The following is a 12,096-nucleotide window of genomic DNA, read 5'->3' on the forward strand; positions in this document are numbered from 1 at the left end:
ATGCAAAATTATTTTAAGGATAAAGCAACAGCTAGTTGCTGAAGCCTGTAATTCCAGCACTTTGGGAAGCTAAGGCAAGTAAACTGGCACCCAGCCCAGCAAATTCAATAATTTAGTGAGACCTTGTCTCAAAAATAAAAAAGGAACTGCAGCTCATTGCAAAGGCCCTGTTTTCAATATTCAACATTACAAGGGTGGGGGGGGGGAGACAAAAGAAAAGAAAAACTAAGAAACAGAAAAAGACGTAACAGTATGTAACAACATAACAGTACCAATAGTAATAAAAAATACATCAGTCTACAACAGTGTGGATGGCCAAAAGCAAAGAAAAAGCCAGGAAGGTAAACACTTGCAGTATCTATTGAAAATATCCATCTCTATACTTAGTTTAACACTATTAACCATTTGGAGTCATAATTAATTTGCCTTGGTGGAAGATAAAGATAGGGCAGAGATATGAAAAGAGAACATGAAGTGTATATTTGAGACCAAAATAAAGAAGAACTGGGGGGGGGTGCTTAGAAAAATGGAGAAAAGAGTAGGGGCTCTTGCCATACTGAAGTAGGAAACAGAATTGAAGTAATAATTAAGAATAGACACAGGGCTGAGGGAGTAGCTTCGATGCAGAGCTTTTGTGTAGCATATATGAGTCCTGGGTTTGAATGCTAGCACCATATATACACCCACAAACACATACACACATAACCCAATAAATACAAATAATTGGCAATAACATAGGCATCTCCTCCCTGTATGAGTCAATTAAAACAGGAAGATGTTCAAGTAATGGAAGTCCATTACAGCTTTTTCCCATATAGCTCTCACTGTTTGTTTCAGTTTTCCCCATCACAGCTGCCAGCCACTGCTCCAGGCAGAGGAAGACCACAAGAGGGAAACCAGTAACAGACACTAGCAACACACATTTATGCACCCAGCAGTGTAAAGGAAAGGGGAGGATTAAGAGGAAAGAAATTAGTACAACTAAAGGCAATAAGAAAAGAAAATTCTGCAACTGTCTGCCACAGGGACTATTTAGATGTAAAGAATAAAGACCATAAATTGGCCCAATATCAGTTACAATGCATTTTTATTCAAACAGATTTTAATGATTTTCACGTTCTAGGCAACTGGAAAAGTTTGTTCCATCATTTTAAAAAATGATCAATTCTTTATAGTCCATATAGACTAGTAAACTGGGGTTGCTTACAATGGGTGTGAACACACATGTTAATATCAAATTCTAATTGAAAATAATTAATTTGGAAGATATGCATGCCAGATGAGATAAAATACAATCATCTTTTAGTACCAACACAAAAAATTAAAATGAATAGGTGAGCACTTGCCTCAATATACCTTCACATTCATTCATGATAAGAATTTTACAGAAAATTGGAATAGATGGTCTTTACCTCAATATAATAAAGGCCGTCTACGACAAACCAACAGCCAGTATCATACTAAATTGAAAGCCTTTAGTTTAAAATCAGGCACAAGACAAGGATGTCCTTTATCACTGCTCCTATTTAATATAGTACTGGAAGTACTAGCCAGAGCAATTAGACAAGAGAGAAAAATAAAAGGGGTAAAGATAGGAAAAGAAGAATTTAAATTGTCATTGTTTGCAGATGACATGATACTCTATATAGAAGACCCCCTAAACTCCATTGAAAGACTCTTAGATATAATAAATAAATTCAGTAATGTAGCTGGATACAAAATCAATCCTCAGAAATCAATAGCATTCCTAAACACTAACAACAAAATCACAGAGAGAGAAATAAGAGAAGCCACACTCTTCACACTAGCAAGCAAAAAAATGAAATATTTAGGAATTACTCTTATGAAAGAAGTGAAAGACTTATACAGGGAAAATTATAATACACTGAAAGAAGAAATTGAAGATGATCTCAGAAAATGGAAAGACATCCCATGTTCACGGATAGGAAGAATAAACATTGTGAAAATGGCCATTCTCCCAAAACTGTTATACAGATTCAATGCAATCCCAATAAAAATACCATCAACATACCTTATAGATCTAGAGAAATCACTCCTAAAATTCATCTGGAATCAGAAGAGACCTAGAATAGCAAAGGCAATTCTAAGCAGTAAAGGCAAGGCAGGAGGCATAACAATCCCTGACTTGAAGTTATACTACAAAGCACCAGTAGTAAAATCAATATGGTACTGGAATCAAAACAGAGCAGAGGATCAATGGAATAGATTAGAAGATACAACCACAACTACAAACACACTCAACCACCTTATCTTTGATAAAGGAGCCAAGCAGGTTCACTGGAAAAACGACAGTCTTTTTAATAAATGTTGTTGGAAAAACTGGCTCTCCATTTGCCGACAACTAAAACTTGACCGAAGCCTATCACCATGTACTAAATTAAAATCTAAATGGATCAAAGATCTGAATATTAAAACAGAAACACTAAATCTATTGGAAGACAAATTAGGTAGAAACCTTGAAGACATAGGGGTAGGTAGAGAATTCATGAACAGGACTCAAACTGCATGGGAAATACTTCCCAGAATCAATAACTGGGACCACCTCTTATTAAAAAGTTTCTGTAAGTCAAAAAAAATCTCCAGTATAGTGAAAAGAAAACCCACAAACTGGGAAAAGATCTTAGTGAACTTCCCCTCAGACAAGGGACTTTTGTCTAAAACATATAAAGAATTAAAAAATCAGACCCCCAAAATTCAAAGACCCAATCCAAAAATGGGCATCTGAGATGAATACACACTTCTCAGAAGAAGAAATACAAATGGCAAATAAATACATGAAAAAATGTTCATCACCATTGGTTATTAGGGAAATGCAAATTAAAACCACACTGAGATTCCATCTCACTCCTGAAAGAATGGCTAGGATCAAGAAAACCAACAACAACAAATGCTGGAGAGGCTGTGGGGAAAAAGGAACTCTCTTACACTGTTGGTGGGAGTGTAGACTGGTACAACCCTTTTGGAGGTCAGTCTGGAGATTTCTCAAAAACCTGGGATTGGAAGTCCCATTTGTTCCAGCTATACCACTTCTAGGCATATTCCCAGAACCGAAAGCATCATACCACAGTGATATATGCCCACTTATGTTTATAGCAGCACAATTTGTAATCGCCAGATCTTGGAAACAACCCAAGAGTCCATCAACTGAGGAATGGATAAAAAAGTTATGGTATTTCTACACAATGGAGTACTACTCAGCTAGAAAGAAGGATCACATTGAGGTATTTATCAATAAATGGGTGCAGTTTGAAACCATACTCATAAGTGAACTAAATCAAACTCACATCCGTGAACACCAAATAGTTTCCCTAGTGTAGGAAATGATTCAAATATATAAAAGTATGTGGTAAACATGATTCCCCATTATGTGGCCTTGAAGCCTTATAAAGTTTTCACTCATTAAGTGGAATGGCTTTAGTTTGGGCTATTTGATATTATGGCCTGTGATGCAATGAACAGCTATTTTGAAGAAAACAAGACATCATAATAGCTAGTGCTGATTTAATACCATCTTGTTTTGAAGCCGCTCCAAACTATGGCTCTTCTGTCTCCATTGATTTTATCATGTTGTATCTTGCTGGATTTTATCATATGTGGTAATATAAACAAAAAGTGTTATAGGCAAAGAGACAATATAGAAACCATTGTTCATTTTTCTGTTAGCTGGTTCTAAATCCTCTATAATGCTTTCATCCACTTGAAAAAAATATGCCTTCATTCACTTTACATGTGTTGCTATACCTACCTGTGTAAGTACACTTATTTTACAGCAATTCTGTACAATGTCACTAGAGATATATTACATGCAAACTTCTTGCAGCCCCTTATATTTCTGAAACTAGAATTTTCATAATCAGAAATGAAAGAGATAGATGCATTCTGCACACTTCACATAAATGAATATTCACTTTGACATACTTAGAATGGTTATGTTAATAATGCCATTTATTAAGCAATCATTTATTAAACATATATTCAAAGTCATATTATTAGGGATGAAGCCAGTTAGAGTCCATACCCTAGAATATTCCTTCAATTCTAAGCTTAAGGTGAATCATCACATTAGTAGAAACCCACGATTCTGTAATGAATCTGAGAGGAGCCCTGGGAAAGGCCTATATGATCTATCAGTCACAAAAAGTACATTAAATGGCAAGCAGAACAGGCTAAACTGGGAATGCACAGCCCTTGCAGAGCTTTGTAAACATTTTATATTTCTGAACTTCACTTAGGGGTATGCTTAATGTCACACGAATGGCAAGTCATAGAGAGACCTATAAATTTACCGTAAAGAATTTTTAGTGTGCTGAGAATCAAATCATTTACATGATAACTTGATGGAAAAAAGGATTAGGAATCTCAGACAATATTTATTTAAAGTTTCAAATGACCATTTTTTTTGTTTTAACTAAAATGACTTGGGGCAAGTAACTCAGAAAGCCAGTGGAAGAAAAATAGAATTAGAGAGCAGGTTTATTACTATCAGATGGTACAAGCAAAACGTAGATCTTTCACTTATAAAAACAGTAGTTTAGCTATTATATTTACATGTGTACCTTCCTTAGCCAGTTTTGTTACGCCCTCCTGACCACAGAAGGTCCAATCCAACCCCACCTTTAAAAAAAGTTTACTAGCTTAAAAATCTCTGTAGCAGTCAATGTAATACCTTGCATGCTGTATGTTTTTCTAAATTAATTACCTGCAAAAAGGCTAATTCATTCACTGATTATATTAATGACTTTCACATACTATGTACTGATGTAGGGATTAAGAAGAGACAAAACTTATGAATAAAAACTAAAAATTATTACATCCAAAGAAGCTACCCAAGTGCCCATCAACCAATTAATAGATTTTTTTAAAAAGATGCTGTTTTTTGAGATAATGGAATATTAGCCATAAAGAAAGATAAAATTGAGACATTTATAGCTAAGTGGATGGACCTTGAAACCATAATCATAAGTGAAATAAATCAGACACACATTTAAAATATTGCATTATCTCTCTAGTGTTGAGAAACTGAAAATGTAAATAATATTATAAATGTACAACATACACTGTGAAATAGGAAGAAATCGTTCAAAAGGGAAAGGGAAAACAGGAAGAAGGAGGAGAAAAAGAAAGAAGGGAAATAAAAAACTGAAAAGAAAGATAAAATGAAAACCAAGCTTTGGGAACAGGGAGGGGAAGGGAGTTTGAAAAGAGGAGGTGGAAATGGAAACAACAAAAAAGAAAGAAAAAAGAGGAATTAAGATATATCAAGTTAGATTCCTGGTACCAAAAAAAAAAAAGATATATCATGTACATAGATACTCATTCCCCCTAATGAATGTGGTCATTCTGTGTTAAATTGTACCAATAAACTTAAATTTTAAAAAAAACTTCAACTTCTAGCAGGAGAAAGTAATACAGGAAGTTTACTGCAACTATCTAAACATCTATTACACACCAATTGAACCTATCTGTGTGGTGCTTGACAAAGATTTTCATGCATACTAAGGCATTTTTTCCTCAGCACTTCCCCTTCCACCCATGCAGTTAGAAACACTGTAATGAAAATAATATGCATTGGATACAGTGCAATTGTTTTAGTCAGGCTCCTGCTCCAAACAAACCACAAAAAAAGTAGCCTTGTATTTCCTGCTCTTGGGAAAAGTGGATTAAAGCATGGGCTGGCAAACTACCTGCTTCTCTTTAGGACTCTGAATGGACACTGACAGGACCCTAAAACTGAGAGGCAGATAAATCAGGCTACACAAATACGCGAGATGAGAGTTGAAAGAGACTGGGAGACACATTGGGAACACAAGATTCAGAGATGTAAGATTCCTTGAGGTCTCAAAGAGGGACACCAAACCACTGTTTCCAATATGTATTAGGACAGCTTAGGATCCTGAGATCTCTACACCAATCCCTTTCTAATTTGAGCTATCTTGAATATATTTCTGCCTCCTCTAATAAACAGAGCCTTGTAGGACACACAGCAACAGCACACAACTTGTCAACCACAATTTCATCACTATTACTAATGTGGTTCATTCTGAAATCAGAACTCATGCTACACTTCTTGCTTAGACACTGCTCTACTGCTGTCTTGTGTCTTGAAGTCAGGAAGCAGGATTCTCTGCCTCATTACTGGGAACTATAAATTAATTCAACCTTTTAGAGGGCTAAGTTGACATCATCATGCTACAAAATCTATATATGCCATTACTGAAAATTTACCCCAAAAGAATTTTAGACAAGTGCCCAAAAATAAAATTAAACTGACATTTCTTAAAGCCTTTTCATGAAAATGCTTAGGTAAAAAGAGAAATAAAATTTTTGTTTGGTTTCGGATTTGATTGAATCAGGGTCTTGCTATGTACTTCAGGCCTTGAACTCATTACATAGCGTAGGGTGGCCTCAAACTTGCAGTGATCCTCCTGTCTCAGCCTCCCAAGTGCTGGGATTATATGCATGCATATGCCACCGTGCCTGGCTATACAAACGAAATTTCTTGACTGCTTATAAAAAGAGGATTGTATGCAGCAATTAAAAACAAAGCTATAGAGTCAGTAGCCCCCAAGATCCGGCCACGGCCATGGTGGAACCCAGGAGGCTGCACAAAGAAGCAATTCACCGGCCCTCTTAGTGTCTTCCTCCAGTGAGGGCCAGGAGGAGACCCAGTCAGCATCTCCTGTGAGCCTACCAGTGCGCGGGCTGGGAATCAAACATCTCCCCCTCCCCAAGTCCCCCCCCCCCCACACACACACCCTCACCCCATTAACAACTGGGACAGAGGTCTGAACATCTCTTGGGAGAATGACTGTATGCAATATAGCAAATATGGGGAATCTCCTTCTATCTTCTGTTTTTAAGGCAAAGGTTGTTTTCACTGTTTTGTTGTTTCATTATGATTGTTTTACTCTATTCAATATTCTCTTTCAATTGATTTTATAATGTTCTGTCTTTGATTTGATTTTGCTATACCTAACTGGCTAGACAACTATTGTGAAGAAAACGAGATATACTATGGTACCTATTACTGTTATCCTGCTAACCTGCTCTGAAGTTCTGTACCGATTTCACCACATTGTCTAGATTGGTTTTGTTCTGTCTTGTTCAGTTGTATTTCTACTACCTTCAAAATAAAAAATATAAATAAATAAAAATAAAAACAAAGCCATAGGGTAATACAAAGAACATATTTACAATACTGTTAAAATGGGTATCTGAAATAGACACTTCTTAGATAACTAAATCCAAATGGCCAATAAATACACACAAAAAATGTAACATCACAGGTCATTTAGAAATGCAAATTAAAATAACACTATGTTTCCATCTCACTCCAGAAGAATGGCTATCATTAAGAACTCAAATAATAACAAGTGCTGGTGAGGATGCAGAGGAGAGGGGAAAAGAACCTTTCTTCATTGTTGGTGGGAGTGGATCCTTCAAAAAATTAAAACTAGAAATTCCATTTGACTCAGCTATTCTCCTGCTCTTCCCCCAAAGAGTCAAAGACCTCATGTCATGGGGAAACACGAATACCCATGGCTAATGCAGCCTAATTCATAACAGCTAAATCTTGGCAGCTGTCTGCATGTCCATCAACAGATGAATGGATAAAGAACATGTGGTACTTATACACAGTGGAGTATGACTCTGCCAAAAAGGATAAGCGTGGGTCGTTTTTAGGAAAATGGATGTACCTTGAGACCACAATGTCAAGTGAAATAAATCAGACACACAAGCTTAAATATCACATAGTTTCTCCTATATGAACAACAATATATAAAATAAAAGATTACAGGAAAGAAGAGAGAGAAAAAGTTATTGCAATCCAATATGGGTAACATATTTAAAAGTGTATCTTGATTTAGAATAATTCTCTTACATATTTTATCTGGTTCTGGTGTGTTAGTTTGACTGTTAATCTTGCTGTATGTATGATAATTAGATAAGAACTCATAAGAAAAATGAATTTGATATAGGCAAAAATGGGAAGGGGGAAATAATTGAGATGTGTTATGTACATGTACCAATACCACACAGTGACTGTAATTATTATGTACTACAAACTTTACTAATAAAAACTGAAAAGAAGGAACTTTTCAAAATTCCCAAGAGGGAAAATTCAATTTGCATAATGGTAAATGTTATATAAAAATTATATTGTATATATAAAAATTTGAAACTCAAATGCCCATCTCAGGAAAAATGAGGCCATATTTAGCAAAAAGCAATTATCATATTTCATTGTCTAAAGGACATATAATGTTTGTCATTTTAACATCTCTGAAATTGGGATACTCATAAATTTTTGTAGCTGGGCAGCAATTAGTTGTGACATATCATTATGCACGCACCAAAATATGAAGCATAGGTGTCACTAGCTTGGGGGAAAGAAATTTTTTTTCCTTGAAACAGGTCTTAACAGGTAGCCCCAGCTGGCCTTGAACCCATGGCAATCCTCCTGCCTCAGCCTCCCAAGCACTGAGATTAGAGGTGTATGCCACTAAGCCCTTTCAATTTTTAAGAATTGTTACAATCATTAATTCTCTTGATAGTGAAGAGGAAAATGAGTGTATGGGGACATCAACAACTCTAGGCTGAAAACTAAGAACACTTTCATATGAAGAAGTATTAGGAACACTATAATTAATACAAACAAATGCATGTTCAATCTACATCAATATATTTAGGGGCATTTTTCCTTACAAAATGGTACACAGAAGAAAACTCATGGTCTATAATTTCACTATCTAATTAACATATTCATTAAAAGAAGGCAAAAAAATACCTGCTGTGTGACTCACATATTGTATTTTACTTACCTTCTGCTAGGTTTTAGATTGCTGTTATTAATATATTATTTTGTTTTATAGATTAACATCTCTGTTTCTAAGTTTGCAAAATCATGTCTCTTATAAAAATATTCAATTTTTAATGGTGATGGTTCTGCTTGGAAGTGGAAGAGTGTTATAAGGAATGACTGCAATTGCCAGGTTTACTAACAAAGCATTATTGAATTAAAAATGCATCTTTATTATAGTAAATACTATAGGAATACAGAGCTACAGAACCTAGAGACTTTGTCATGAAGTCATGGTGTTCCACCAAAATTCATACTTTCTATCTACAACCGTCAATACAAATTTTCAAGACAGTGTTTACAAGGAGGTAATTAAGACCCAAATAAAGGAGACCTTAATCTGATGGCACTCTCAAGAGAGGACAAGAGACCTGAGTTCTTCCCTCCCGCCCACCCCCCCTTCCCCATTCCTGTTCCTGTGGTATTTTGTTACAGCAGCCAGAGCAGGAAAACAGAGTCTCTTTACAGCACTATTTTAAAAAATCACCATTTAAAAAAGTCAGACAATGTTTTAATCTCAACTTGGGACATGCTGTGTCACAATGGCCCTCATCCTTCAGTTGATCACTGAAATTTTAAGTATTCTCAGTTCCAAGACCTTTGGGTTTTTGGCTTCTGTGTCTTGTTAGTGGAAGAGATGAAGGCTTCGAGATTGTTATTGAGTGGAGCTCTCACTGAGGAAGTGAGGTGAGATGGAAGAATAAGGAGACACAAGAGGAACTGATGAAGAACTTTAATGAGAAGAGAATGGACTCTGGAATTTAGATGGCTAGGTTCAAACTCTAATTATGTCTTTTACTAGCAACATGACCTGTGCAAAATTGTTTTATTTCTCTGTGGTTTGGTTTCTTCATCTGAAATATCAGAAATAGAACACAAAATAAATTCTACAGAACTGATGCTGGAATTAAGTAAGACAGCATAGGTGCAAGCACTAGGCAAAAGAAAAATGGTAAAAATCATTAGCTGAATTAAGAGCACCGTGGCTCAGATGAACTTATCCACAGATTATATTTAGATTTACATGATGTTTCTCACCTTTAGAGGTACTCTAAGCAGAGAAAATGTTTACATAATCTTTGAGATCAGTTAGGGCTGGGTTCAAATCTCAACTGTGCCATGTAGTAACCACATGACATTGTATAAGTTCCTTAGCCTCCCAGAACTTCAGCTTCATAAATTTAAAATGTTGTCAATGAGGCTAGACATGGTGGCACATGCTGTCATCCCAGCACTCAGAGGCTGAGGCAGGAGGATAGCCTTGAGTTCAAGGTCATCCTGGGCTATGTAGTGAGTTCAAGGCATGATTGAACTGCATGGAGAAATCCTGTCTCCAAGAAAAAAAGTTGCCAACAATGCTTACCTTATATGATTTCAAAGGGGTAAATCCGATCACATATTTAAAGTTATCTGGCCAAAATAGATAATACTAGAAAGATGTCATTTCTTCACAAATTAAGTACATTCTCAATCCAGATCCCCACACAGTTTTTCATGCAATTTTACACGTTATTCTAAAATCTATACAAGAAGCTATATAAAAATATTCAAATGAAAAAGAATACAAGAATTTTTCAATGGTATATATGAAAATAGTATAAGAAATAGTAATTAACTCAGTATTTAGTAGTGTAGACATTGAGAAAAAGATCAATGAAAAAAAACTGTGTCCCAGCACTGGCCTTTAGATAATGGGGGTTCTGCATGTTGTAAAGGTAGAAGGGAATGAACAGACTACTGTACTAGTAAAGTGTTCAGCCAAGTGGCCATCTTTAAAAACCAATTAAATTCCTACTTCTATCAATATGCAAAAATAAATCCCAGCTAGATTTAAGTTTTAAAAGTAATGGTTGGGTATAGTAGCTCATGTCTGTAATCTCAGCCCTCTGGGAAGCTGAGGCAAGAGAATTGTGAGTTTGAGTTCAGCCTGGGCAAAATGAAAAATAAAAACAAGCCTCAGGATGTAGATCAGTGTGAAAGCCCTGGGTTCAATTCCCAGTACTGGAAAAAAAAATTGTAAAAATAAATTTAATAAAATAAATACTGTACCATTTATAAGAGGTTTGGGGAAAGCCCTATGTAAAACAAAACTCAAAACCTATCATTTCACCAAAGAATGAGAAACTGCATATATTTCATTTTTCCACAGCAACTTCTTTCCATTAACAATGATGAAATAAATCTCAACCTCTATTATGGTATTCTAATCATAATATAAAATTCTTTCTGTACTTAGAAATTATACTCATATAAGTACAAAGAAACAATGTAGGAGGCAGTATTTTGTTTGTTTTGTTTTTATTTCTTTTTAGACAATGTCTTACTAAGTAGTTCAGGCTGGCCATGAACTGTAGGTTGGTTGTAAATTTGCCAGTCTTTCTGCCTCATCACCCTGACTGCTGGGTTTACAGACATGTGCCACCACCCCTGGCTGTGAATCCTTCTTTTTCTTTTAAAAAAGGACAATTCTGTCACATTAATACTAAATAATAAAGCAATTTCCCACTGAGTAACTGGACACTTTAGTAACTTAAGTACTGGTGGTTATGATCACACAACCTATAAAGACATCAAATACAACAGAAAGATCAATTTAAAAATAAAATTATACTACACTCGTGATTCTAAATTGCATTTTGAGGTGAATTTCTCAATAATTCACATAATGATTTTAAAATCTAGTGCTTACGAGAATGAGAAATAGGAACTGTAACTTTATAAAGCAAGGCAACAGAAAGCTTAATTCAACATTTTGAAGACACACTTTCAGTAATTCAATGAAAGGAAAAATGTGCTGAGGGTTTTATCTTTTTGAATGACAACCTTGAGATTATGTTTTAACATGCTGACAAAGTATTTTCAAAAGCTTTATCTGTCAAGGCTTTAATCATTTGACTAACTTTCAACTGCACATTATCATGATTTCACAATGGGAAAATGATTCGTAACTGATTTTTGGAAGATTTAATATCTATTGAGTGTCAATCTAGAACAGAAGATATCACAAGTACTTCTCAGAGACACTTCACCTTTTTTTCCAGAAGATACCAGTAAAGTTCACCTCTCTATGTTGCTACCAGTTATTTCCTACCACTGTGCTTTTTCCTTTGACTTTATTTATTTTGTCTTTTTGAGACAAGGTCTCACTTTTGCAGTTCAGAGTGACCTTGAGCTCACTCTGTAGCTCAGGCTGGTCTTGAATTTGCAGTGATCCT

At 35.5% G+C, this 12,096-nt stretch overlaps 1 protein-coding gene across 2 annotated transcripts in view; it reads right to left on the bottom strand.

Annotated features, from left to right (window-relative positions):
• Polk (DNA polymerase kappa) overlaps positions 1-12,096 on the bottom strand; it is a 93,762-nt gene that overhangs the window by 80,476 nt on the left and 1,190 nt on the right. Inside the window, exon 1 of one of the 2 annotated variants that reach the window (XM_063258362.1) lies at positions 2,033-2,055. The exons of the other annotated variant lie outside the window; for it this stretch is intronic. The gene's annotated coding sequence lies outside the window, so the exon portion shown is untranslated. Of the gene's footprint in view, positions 1-2,032; positions 2,056-12,096 lie in introns of those variants that run through there. 2 annotated transcript variants of the gene reach the window in all.

This window comes from Cavia porcellus, unplaced genomic scaffold (assembly GCF_034190915.1).
Source record: "Cavia porcellus strain 051 isolate PalLab524CR breed Dunkin Hartley unplaced genomic scaffold, mCavPor4.1 scaffold_11, whole genome shotgun sequence".
NCBI classification, from domain to species: Eukaryota; Metazoa; Chordata; class Mammalia; order Rodentia; family Caviidae; genus Cavia; species Cavia porcellus.